At 44.3% G+C, this 12,725-nt stretch overlaps 1 non-coding gene across 1 annotated transcript; it reads left to right on the plus strand.

The window, feature by feature from the left end:
- Positions 1 to 12,207: 12,207 nt before the first annotated feature.
- LOC117273461 (small nucleolar RNA R71) lies at positions 12,208 to 12,312 on the plus strand. The gene has a single exon (XR_004503463.1). It is a non-coding gene; the product is annotated as a small nucleolar RNA R71 (small nucleolar RNA).
- Positions 12,313 to 12,725: the final 413 nt, after the last annotated feature.

Raw genomic sequence — 12,725 nt, forward strand, 5'->3', positions numbered from 1 at the left:
AATGTAACGACACAGCCGGTCGTTTTGAGTATTACAATCCTGTTTCCCCATTTAGTGCTCAAATTGTACTTTACAGTTGTTGTGTGAATTTCCGGGGTAATTGGTTCGGGTCCGGTGAGGTTTTGGAATGAATTGGAACACTTAGTTCCAAGGTTTAAAGCTTAAGTTAAAATAGTGACCGAATGTCGACTTATGTGTAAACGACCTCGGAATTTAATTATGTTGATTCCAATAGCTCCGTATGGTGATTTTGGACTTAGGAGCGTGTCCGGAAAATTATTTGGAGGTCCGTAGTAGAATTAGGCTTGAAATGTCGAAAGTTGAATTTTTGGGAAGTTTGACCAGGGGGTTGACTTTTTGATATCAGGGTCGGAATCTGATTCTGGAAATTGGAATAGGTCCGTAATGTGAAATGTGACTTGTGTGCAAAATTTGAGGTCAATCGAACGTGATTTGATGTGTTTTGGCGCAAGTTATAGAATTTGAAGTTTCAAAGTTCAATGATTTCAAATTGAGGTGTAATTCGTCGTTTCGATGTTGTTAGGTCTGATTTGAGGCCTCATGTAGGTCCGTGTTATGTTATGGAACTTGTTGGTATGTTTGGACGGGGTCCCGAGGGTGCTCGGGTGAGATTTGGATGGTTAACGGATCAAATTTAGACTAAAGGAAATGCTAGGGCTATTACCAACTGGTGTGATCATACCTGCGAAGCTTTTGATCGTAGGTGTGAAGCCGCATGTGCGCGAGATCAGTCGCAGAAGCGGCCAAGTGTGGAACTGGGCAGTGCTCACAGGTGCGAGGAATTTGCCGCATCTGCGAGGCCACAAGTGCGAAGGTGTTGGCGCAGCTGCGGACTGTGGCTGGCGTGAGGCGACCGCAGGTGCGAAGGGGAATGCGCATCTGCGAGCCCGTAGATGCGAGGTTGTGGAAGGATGGCTGTTTCTGCAGGCACGCATTTTTTTCCGTAAAAGCGGATGCGCAGGTGCGAACCCAGGCACCGCAGGTGTGGAAACGCCTGGGCAGTGTAAAAAACGAGTGTTCCGAGATTTTTCTCATTTTGGAGCTCAGTTTAGGCGATTTTGGAGAGGAAAATTTTCACACAACTTGGGGTAAGTGTTCTTAACTCCCTTGTGATTATATTCCATGAATTAATCTTCATTTTTGGTGTAAGATTATTGAATCTTCAAGAGAAATAGAAGGCAATTTCTATAATGTCACAAAACGAATTTTTCAAGTTTGAATACCGGTTTTGAGTCGGATTTGAGTGAAATTAGTATGGTTGAACTTGTATTTGGATGGGTTGTCGTATTTTGTGAGTTTCGTCGGATTCCGAGACGTGGGCCCCACGAGTAATTTTTTTGGGCGTAATTTCGGATTTTATGAAAAATATTAGCGTTTTGATATGGAATTAATTCTTATAAATTGTGCGGACTTAGTCAAATTATTGTGACTATATTCGAGTCGTTTGGAAGTTGTTACGCGCAGAATGGAATTTCTGGAGCATTGCTTAGCTTGCTCGACATTGGATTTGGCCTGTTCGAGGTAAGTAACTCTTCTAATCTTGGAATTGAGGGTATGAACAATGAATATATATTTTTTTTTTATGAATTGTTGGGAGGTGACGCACATGTTAGGTGACGGGCGTGTGGGCGTGCACTATAGAAATTGTGACATAATTATTTATGTGGAATTTTATAGTTAAATAATCTTAGCATTTTCTATGCGGTTTTATGTGTTAAAGAAATTGAGCTGAAAAGCATATTAAAAATCATGTTGAGGCTATATGCCAGTATTATTGGGACCCACAGAGGTCATATTGCTGTGAATTATTGTGTTAAATTGAAAATTCATACTCAATCATATTCATTTCATTGCATATCATATCTCAGTCTCTGTTGTTATTTATTGATACATCATATCATCATTTTTGGGCTATTTTTCATGACATTGTGAGCCTGAGAGACTGGAGAGATTGATGACTGAGTGAGGCCGAGGGCCTGATTTGTGAGGATAATTATGGGATCGGGCTGCACGCCGCAACATGTTGTATATTTATGGGATCGGGCTGCACGCCACAACAAGTTTGATATCGGCCGAGGGCCTGATTGTGAGGATGAGTGTAGATCGGGGCTGCCCACCTACAACATACTTTATTATTATAGCACGTGAGTTGTCCGTGCAGATTATAGCGCTTGGGCTGAAGGAGCCCCTCCGGAGTCTGTACACACCCCTAGTGAGCGCAGGTACGTACTGAGTGCGAGTGCCGAGTGCTGAGTGACTGGGAGGCAAAAATGATTGTGAGGTATGCCCGAGTGGCAAGAGTGATTGTGAGGTATGCCCGAGTGGGAAGAGTGATTGTGAGGTATGCCCTAGTGGCAAGAGTGATTATGAGGTATGCCCGAGTGGCAAGAGTGATTGTGAGGTATGCCCGAGTGGCACGAGTGACTGTGAGGTTTGCCCGAGGGGCTGTATATGAGTGATATTCTGCCCGAGGGGCTGTATATGAGTGATATTCTGCCCGAGGGGCTGTATATGAGTGATATTCTGCCCGAGACATCGCACTGGCATGCATGCATGACATGCAGGCATAGAGATGTATTTTTCCTCATGTTGTACAACATCACATCATTCATGATTTCTCACACATTTTGACAGATGGGCATAGTGATGCATTTGTTTTACACGGGTTATTTGGAAGGAAAATGAAACATATTATTTATTATTGAAAAGATTTTTGGAGAAATTTATTGTTTTCAAATTATTCATATTATTGGCAACTTCGGCAAACGATTTGGGTTTTCACTGATGCATTTAAAAGAAAGAACTACTATTTTTGAAATCATTATTTGGCTAAGTATTTTATCCCTGAGTTACTTCTGGTATTATTTGCTTTATGTTGTTATGGATTGTTGTGGACTATTGGTTTTGGACCCGACCTTGGTGGAAGCTCGTCACTACTTTCAACCTACGGCTAGGTTTGTTACTTACTCAGTACATAGGGTCGGTTGTACTGATACTACACTTCTGCACATTGCGTGCACAGGTTGGCTGCTATTGTTGCTGTGCTCGATGGTTGCGGGATTTAAAGATGTACCTGCGTTCCTGTTGTAGCTGCCTCTTGTTCATGGTAGCCTTAGATTTATAAAAGCTCTGTTTATGTATTATTCAAGCAGACTATGTATTTATTTCATTTTCGCTTTGTATACTTTATTCTTAGAAGCTCATGATTTGTACTACCAGTTCTTGGGGATTGTATAAGATCAGGATCTTTATTCACTTAAATTGCTTTAATAATTATTATTGAAATTAGTTAGTTGGAAATTGGCTTACCTAACAAGATGGGTTAGATGCCATCATGACTAGTTGGATTTTGGGTCGTGACAGATTAACCCTAAATTTTGCACACAAGTAATATTCCACATTACAGACCTACTATAATTTATGGAATCGAAATTCGACCCCGATATCAGAATTTCCACTACCGATCCAAAACTCCAAAAATTCGACTTTCGCCAATTCAAGCCTAAATAAGCTACGGACCTCCAAAACACAATTCGGACACACCCCTAAGTCCAAAATCACCTATCGGGGCTAATGGAACCGACGAAACTCTATTTCGGAGTCGTCTTCGCACAGTTCCGACTATGGTCACAATTCTAAGACTTAAGCTCCCATTTTAGGGACTAAGTATCCTAAAATACTCTAAAAACTAAAACAAACCCTCCCAGCAAGTCACAATAGCAGAAATAGATATGGGAGAAGCAGTAAATAGGGGATCGGGGCTATTACTCTCTAAATGACCGGCCGGGTCGTTACATCCTTCCCCTCTAAAAACAATAGTTCATCCTCGAATGAGCATAAAGACATACCTGAAGTGGTGAAAAGGTGAAGGTAACGGCTGCGCATAACATGATCGGTCTCCCAAGTCTCCTCCTCGACCGACTGTCCCCTCCATTGAACCTTCACGGAAGCAATATTCTTTGATCTTAGCTTTCTGACCTTCCTATCTAAAATAGCCACTGGCTCCTCAACATAAGATAGATCCTTGTCCAACTGGACTGATCTGAAATCCAACACATGAGACGGATCGCCGTGATACTCCTGGAGCATAGAAATATGGAATACCGGATGGACTCCTGCTAGACTGGGAGGCAGGGCAAGCTCATAAGCAACCTCCCCAACTCGCCGCAACACCTCAAATGGATCAATGAACCTTGGGCTCAGCTTGCCCTTCTTTCCAAACCTCATAACGCCCTTCATAGGTGAAACCCGAAGCAAGACTCGCTCTCCAATCATGAATGCCACATCCGCGAACCTTCCGATCCGCATAACTATTCTGTCTGGACTGGGCTGTGCGAAGTTTATCCTGAATCACCTTTACCTTTTCCAAGGCATCCTAAACCAAGTCCGTACCCAATAATCTGGCCTCGTCGGGCTCGAACCAACTAACTAGGGACCGACACCGCCTACCGTACAAATCCTCATATGGTGCCATCTGAATGCTGGACTGATAAATGTTGTTGTAAGCAATCTCCGCACGTGGAAAGCACTGGTCCCAAGCACCCCCAAAATCTATCACACACGCACAGAGCATATCCTCTAGTATCTGAATAGTGTGCTCGGACTGCCCGTCCGTCTGAGGGGGAAATCCTGTGCTCAACTCAACCCTAGTACCCAACTCATGTTGTATAGCTCTCCAGAACTGTGATGTAAACTGCGTACCCCGGTCAGAGATAATAGATATCGGTACGCCATGAAGCCTGGCGATCTCACGGATGTAGATTCGAGCTAGCTGCTCAGAAGAATAGGTAGTCATCACAGGAATGAAATGAGCCGACTTGGTCAGCCTATCCACAATCACCCAAACTGCATCAAGCCTCCCATTTCCACTCCGGAATCTCTAACTTTTGAAGCAATCCACCTGGTCGCTGATGCTCATATTTTACCTGCTGGAAATTCAGACATCGAGCCACATACTCTACTATGTTCTTCTTCATTCTCCTCCACCAGTAATGATGTTTCAAGTCCTGATACATCTTTGCGGCACCAGGATGAATAGAGTATCGTGAACTGTGAGCCTCCTGGAGAATCAACTCATGCAAACCATCTACATTGGGCACACATAGCCTGCCCCGCATCCTCAATGCACCATCATCTCCAATAGTGACCTCCTTAGCATCACCGTGCTGGATCGTGTCCTCAAGGACAAGCAGATGGGGGTAATCATACTGACGCTCCCTGGTACGATCATAAAGAGAAGACCGAGAGACCACACAAGCCAATACTCGATTCGGCTCAGAATTATCCAATCTCACAAACTGGCTGGCTAAGGCCTGAACATCCAACGTCAATGGCCTCTCTGCTGCTGGTAGATATGCTAAACTCCCCAAACTCTCTGCCCGACGACTCAAAGCATCAGCCACCATATTGGCATTCCCAGGGTGGTACAAAATAGTGATATCATAATCCTTCAGTAGCTCCAACCACCTCCGCTGACGTAAGTTAAGATCTTTCTGCTTAAACAAATGCTACAAACTCTGATGATCGATGTAAATCTCATAAGGAACATCGTACAAATAATGCCGCCATATCTTCAAGGCATGAACAATAGCTGCTAACTCAAGGTCGTGGATAGGATAGTTCTTTTCGTGCACCTTTAGCTGTCTAGATGCGTAGGCAATCACCCTACCATCTTGCATCAACACCGCACCGAGACCAATCCTCCATGCATCACAATATACAGTATAAGACCCCTAACCTGTAGGTAATACCAATACTGGGGCTGTAGTCAAAGCTGTCTTGAGCTTCTGAAGGCTCTCCTCACATTCCTATGTCCACCTGAACGGAGCACCCTTCTGGGTCAGCATGGTCATAGGTGCTGCAATAGATAAGAATCCCTCTACAAAGTGACGGTAATACCCTGCCAAACCAAGAAAACTCCGGATCTCTGTAGCTGAGGACGGCCTGGGCCAACTCTGCACTGCTTCAATCTTCTTCGGATCCACCTGGATCCCATCACTCGATACTATATGACACAAGAATGCTACTGAGTCCCAAAACTCACACTTTGAAAATTTTGCATATAACTTCTTTTCTCTCAGGGTCTGAAGTGCAGTCCTCAGGTGCTACTCATGATCCTCCCAACTCCGGGAGTATACCAGAATGTCGTCAATAAACACAATGACGAATGAGTCAAGATAAGGCCGGAACACAGTGTGCATCAAGTGCATAAAAACTGTTGGGGCATTGGTCAGCCCAAAAGGCATAACAAGAAACTCATAATGACCATATCTGCTCCTGAAAGCAGTCTTCGGGATATCCGGGTCCCGAATCTTCAACTGATGATAACCTGAACGTAAGTTAATCTTGGAAAACACTCTGGCACCCTGTAACTGATCAAATAAGTCATCAATATGAGGCAATGGATACATTTTCTTCACTGTGACTTTGTTCAACAGGCGGTAATCAATACACATCCGCATAGAACCATCCTTCTTCTTCACAAATAAGACATGAGCACCCCAAGGTGACACACTGGGCTGAATGAAGCCCTTATCAAGCAATTCCTGTAACTGCCCTTTCAACTCCTTCAATTCAGGAGGAGCCATACAATATGGAGGAATAGAGATAGGCTGAGTGCCAGGCAACAAATCAATGCCAAAATCAATATCTCTATCGAGCGGTATGCCCGGAAGATTAGCTGGAAACACATCTGGAAAGTCCCTCACTACTGGAACTGACTCAACTGTAGGGGTATTAATACTGACATCTCTCACATAAGCTAGATACGCATCACACCCCTTCTCAACCATTCGTTGAGCTTTAAGAAATAAAATAACTATGCTGGGAGTATACTTTAAGGTACCTCTCCACTCAAATCACGGAAATCTCGGCATACCCAACGTCACGGTCTTAGCGTGACAATCAAGAATAGCATAATGGGGCGACAACCAGTCCATGCCCAAAATAATATCAAAGTCCACCATGCTGAGCAATAATAAATCAGCTCTGGTCTCAAAACCACTAAGACGAATCAAACACCACCAATACACGTGGTCTACAACAAGAGAATCTCCCACATGAGTAGATACATAAATAGGGGAACTCAAAGAATCCCGAGATATGCCCAAATACAGGGCAAAATAAGAGGACACATAAGAATATGTAGAGCCTGGCTTAAATAATACCGACGCATCTCTATGACAAACCAGGACAATACCTGTAATGACAGAATCAGAAGCAACTGCTTCTGTACGAGCAAGAAGTGCATAATATCTGGCTTGGCCTTCCCCTCTAGGGCGACCTCTACCTCCCCGACCTCTACCTCGAGCTGGTTAAGTAGGTGGGGGTGGCAGCTGGTGCTGTAATCATAGCCTGAGGACCCGGTGGAGCATGCTGTGGCTGAACATTCTGTGGAGGTGCACCCCTTCTAATCCTGGGGCAATCCTTCACCATATGGCAAGTGTCGCCACACTCAAAATAAGCTCTAGAAGGGCATGGCTGCTGTGACTGGCTCGGGCTAGGTCTGCTGGACTGGGTGCTAGGAACACCCCGTGCATGAGGCATAATAGATGCTGGCAGTGTATAATAAGGCTCCTGGGTTCTAGAAGGAGCTGGAACACCGCTGGCAGCAAGAAGAGATGAATGAACGGGGTGGCTCATATAACCCCTACCATGGAGAGCTACTGGGACACGAGCTCCAGAATAATAACCAGTCTCTCGAGACCTCTTGGCCTCCCTCTCCTCTCTATCCTGGGCAAACATGCTCTCAAACCTCCTGGCAATACTCATAACCTGCTGATAAGAAATATCCATCTCCAACTCCTTGGCCATACTACTCCGGAAGCTGGGATGGAGTCCCTCAATAAAATGTCAAACCCTCTCTCAAACTGTGGCAACTAAGGCCGGTGCATGTTGGGCCAAATCACTGAAGCGAACTGCATACTCTGACACAGTCATAGCACCCTAGCGTAGCTACTCAAACTCCACGCGCCATGAGCTCCTAAGGCTCTGAGGGACATACTCTCTCAAAACCATGTTCGAGAATTGAGTCCATATAAGTAAAGTTGCCTCAGTCGGACTACTCAACTCATAAGCACGCCACCACTGATAGGCTGCTCCTCTAAGTTGGAATGTGGTAAAAGAAACCCCGCTCGTCTCCGCTATGCCCATAGTATGGAGAATACGATGACACTCCTCCAGAAAACCTTGAGCATCATCTGTAGCCAATCCGCTGAAAGTAGGGGGTGGTACTTCTTGTACCTCTCAATTCTGAGCTTCTCTGCCTCAGAAGCTGCTGCCCTAACCTCGGACTGAGCTGGAGGTATCGGCTGCATTGGTACAATCTCTGGAACTTGGTCGACTTGAACCCACTACTCTGGAGTACCGGCGATGGGAGTCTGTGTTCCTCCCCTGGCCTGAGATGTGGCAGGAGCAAGTAGAATCAATCCAGCCTGAGCTAAGGTGCTGAAGATGCCTAGAAACTGGGCTAGAGTCTCCTGGAGGGCTGGTGCAGCAACAGATATCTCAGGTGTCTGTCCTCCAGCTTGAGCTACTGGGGGTCCCTCTATAGCAACTCGTGCGGGTGCTCTGGCTACACCACGCGGACGTCCTCGGCCTCTACCCCGGCCCCGGCCTCTCGCGGCTCTATCAGGGGGCGCGGGTGCCTGTCCATCAGATCCGCTTGTACGTGTCCTCACCATCTGTGAGAGAATAGAATACAGAAGTTTAGAATTTTTGAAGTCAACAATTTTTGTACGACAAGGAATCAAAGTAGAGAAATTTTCATAACAGTTCCATAGCCTCCCGAAGATAAGTACAGACGTCTCCTTACCAATTCGCGAGACTCTAATAAACCGGCTAGTGACTCACGACAACTATGAACCTAGAGCTCTGATACCAACTTGTCACGACCCAATTCCCCCTCCGTGTGACGTCGTGACGGCACCTAGTCTCTACAACTAGGTAAGCCTAATATTTTTCGGAATAATAAAATAAAAATATAAATTTAACCAACTATTCAAAAATACACAACAAATCCCAAAATCTGAAACATCGTGAATCACAAACTACAGAAGGAAAAATCTAGTGTCTCTATACATCAGAGTCTAACAAGGAAAAATACAAAAGATAATGGACATGAGAAAGAGTAGAAGGGGACTCCGAGGTCTGCGGACGCGGCAGATATACATTGAAGTCTCCAAAGCTGTCCCAGCTCACTGATAGTGCGGCTGATAAGGTGCACCTAGATCTGCACACGAAAAACATATGCAGAGAGTAGCATGAGTATACTATAATCGGTATCCAGTAAGTGCCAAGACTAACCTCGGTTGAGTTGTGATGAGGTCAGGTCAGGGCTCTACTGGTAAATATATAATAAAATAATATAAAGTGTAATACCGCAATAAAATAAAGGATGAAATTTAACAACAATAAATTCATAGAAGGTAACAGCTCAGTACACAGAAACACAACAAGGGATCTCCCGAGATATCGTCTCGTAGTCCCAAATGTAAATATGTAAGGGGATCTCTCGGAATACCGTTCCATAATCCCAAAGTAAATGTGCAGGGGGATCTCACAAAATACCATTCCGTAGTCCCAAAGTAAATGTGCAGGGGGATCTCCCAGAATACCGTTCCGTAGTCCCAAAGTAAATATGCAAGACAGGGGGATCTCCCAGAATACCATTCCGTAGTCTCAAAGTAAATATACAGTATAGAGGGATCTCCCGAAATAACGTTCCATAGTCCCAAAGTAAATATGCAGCGCAAACAATAAAAATGCAACTACATCACAAAATCTTAAGATTTAGAGTAAGTACTAGTCAAGGAAGAAGCAGGAAATTCACTAAGCATGCTGCACAGAGTTCACATAGGCAATTAAGACACGTAGACATGCTATATTAGACTAAACAGGATAGCTACGCAAATGAGAATAACTCAATTAAGAATGAAAATAGATTAATACTCATAAAAATGGTATAACTCAAAATAAAAGGAAAATAGGTTGCTACTCAGTAAGAAAATCAGGTTTTTCCACAACTAGCACGTGTACGTACTCGTCACCTCACGTACACGGAGCTTACATATCACAATAGTTCCAAATCTTAAGGGGATTTCCTCCCCACAAAGTTAGGCAAGCCACTTACCTCGAACCAAGCTCAATCAATCGGTCATAATGCCTTTCCCGTGAATATCCGGCTCTAAATGGCCCAAATCTTGCCAAAAGCAATTAATATCATAAATACAACAGTAATAGACTCATCTAATTAACGAAATCAACATTTTAACAAAAATTCCGAAATTAACTCAAAAATTGCCTGTGGGGCCCACATCTCGGAATCGGGTAAAAGTCATAAAATACGAAAGCCCGTTCAATCACGAGTCTAACCATATCAAATTTTACTAAAATCCGACACCAAATGGTCCTCCAAATCCACAAATCAAACTTCCAAAACCCTAGCCTCAAATTCCCAATTTCACCTTAAATACACACTAACTAGGTGGGAAAATACATGGGGAAGCAAGATTATTGATCAAAAATAATCACAAGGGACTTACCTCAAGAAACCCCTCTAAATGCTCTCAAGAAATTGCCAAACCCGAGCTCAAAATTTTAAAAATGAGCAAAAATCGCGAACCCTTGCATTTAAGTGTTCTGTCCAGAAATCTCGCACCTGCGGTCCATAGTCGCACCTGCGACGCCGCACCTACGAAATTTCCATCGCAGGTGCAAAAATGACTTAAGGGGGTTGGGTTCGCATCTGCGAGCAATGGGCCGCACCTGCGCGCCCGCTCCTGCGATCCCTCACGCCCTGGCCCCTTCCGCTTGTGCACTGCATCTTCCGTATCTGCGGATGAGCAGATGCGGTTATACCTCCGCACCTGTGAACTCTAGCCTCTTCCTTCCAAACCGCACCTGCGCCCCTTGGTTCACTTCTGTGGGCTCGCACCTGCGGTCAGTGTTGCGCAGGTGCGATTACACCAGGTGCAATAGCTTCAGCTATTCTTCCAAAACCAAGTTTGATCCATTAACCATCTGAAACACACCCGAGACCCCCGGGACCTCAACCCAATACACCAACAAGTCCTAAAATACCATACAAACTTAGTCGAGCCCTCAAATCACATCAAACAATGCTAAAATCACAAATCACTCTCCAATTCAAACTTAAAGAACTTGAAACTTCAAAATTCTACAACCGATGCCGAAACCTATCAAACCACGTCCGATTGACCCCAAATTTTGTACACAAGTCATATTCAATATTACGGACCTACTCCAACTTTCGGAATTGAAATCCGGCCCCGATATCAAAATTTCCACTACCAGTCCAAAACTTTAAACATTCGACTTTTGTCAATTCAAGCCTAAATAAGCTACGGACCTCCAAAACACAATTCAGACATGCCCCTAAGTCCAATCACCTATCGGGGCTAAAGAAACCGACGGAACTCCATTCCGGAGTCATCTTCGAACAGTTCCGACTATGGTCACAATTCTAAGACTTAAGCTCCCGTTTTAGGGACTAAGTATCCCAAAACACTCTAAAAACTAAAACGAACCCTCCCGGCAAGTCACAATAGCATAAATAGATATAGGAGAAGCAGTAAATAGGGGATCGGGGCTATTACTCTCAAAACGATCGACCGGGTCATTATAGTATTGCTGCCTCTGCTGGTTTTAAAAACATGGTGGTCCTTGACCCTGGGGTCTGGGATTATTTTGCTGCCATGAATTCAATCTCCCATTAGGTGAACTCCACGAAAAACCTTGATGTATTTCTCCCACAACATTATAGTTGTTCCCACCTTGGTAGTTTCCTCTATTAAAGTTCCTCGCTGCGTTGACTTCCTCAGCTGATGCTTGACACTCATGTGTAGGGTGTCCCAATCCACAGAAGTCACATGCTATTTGCGGCTCACCTTGTACCTTGGCTAATGTCATCTTTTTTTCTCCTTAGCCATGGTGTCTAGATGGGCTTGCATGGATGTGTTAGATTCCACCTAGTGAACCCCAACTGATTTTCTTCTATCATTTCTCTCAACCGGCCACTGATTAGCATCCTCAGATAATTCATCAAGGATTAAGACAACCTCCTCCGGTGTTTTCTTCATTAGTAGACCCCCACATGCAGTATTCAAAGTTTGTCGCGAGGACGGTGTTAGTCCATCCCAAAAATCCTGGAGTTGCATCCACAAATCAATTCCATTGTGCTGACACTTTGTGACTATCTCCTTGAATCGTTCCCAAGCTTCAGAAAACATTTGTCTCCTTCTGACAGAAATTATGGATTTCCCTTCTGAACTTCCCTATTTTGCAGCTGATAAGTACTTGTCAAAAAATGTCTTGGTCATATCTTCCCATGTCCTGATAGAACTTGCGGGTAAGCTACGAAGCCATTGCTTTGCGTCATCTTTCAATGAAAAGGGGAATGCCCTTAAGTAGACAACATCCTTTGATACTCCATTGTATTGAAAGGTGTTCATGATATCGTTAAAGTCCATCAAGTGAGTATTATGATCTTTGTTTATCTTCCCTCTGAAGGTGCAGTTGTTTTGGATAGTTTGAAGCAAGCCTTGCTTCAATTCGAAGATGTTAGCTGCTAAGGGTGGGGGTCTGACACTTGACACTCCTTGATTATATATTGGCCTAGCATAGTCACCCAATGATTTTCCAGGCAGGGGTGCTGCATTCTCGAACTGGTCTTCAACCAAAGGTCG

This window comes from Nicotiana tomentosiformis, chromosome 2 (genome assembly GCF_000390325.3).
Source record: "Nicotiana tomentosiformis chromosome 2, ASM39032v3, whole genome shotgun sequence".
Lineage (NCBI taxonomy): Eukaryota > Viridiplantae > Streptophyta > Magnoliopsida > Solanales > Solanaceae > Nicotiana > Nicotiana tomentosiformis.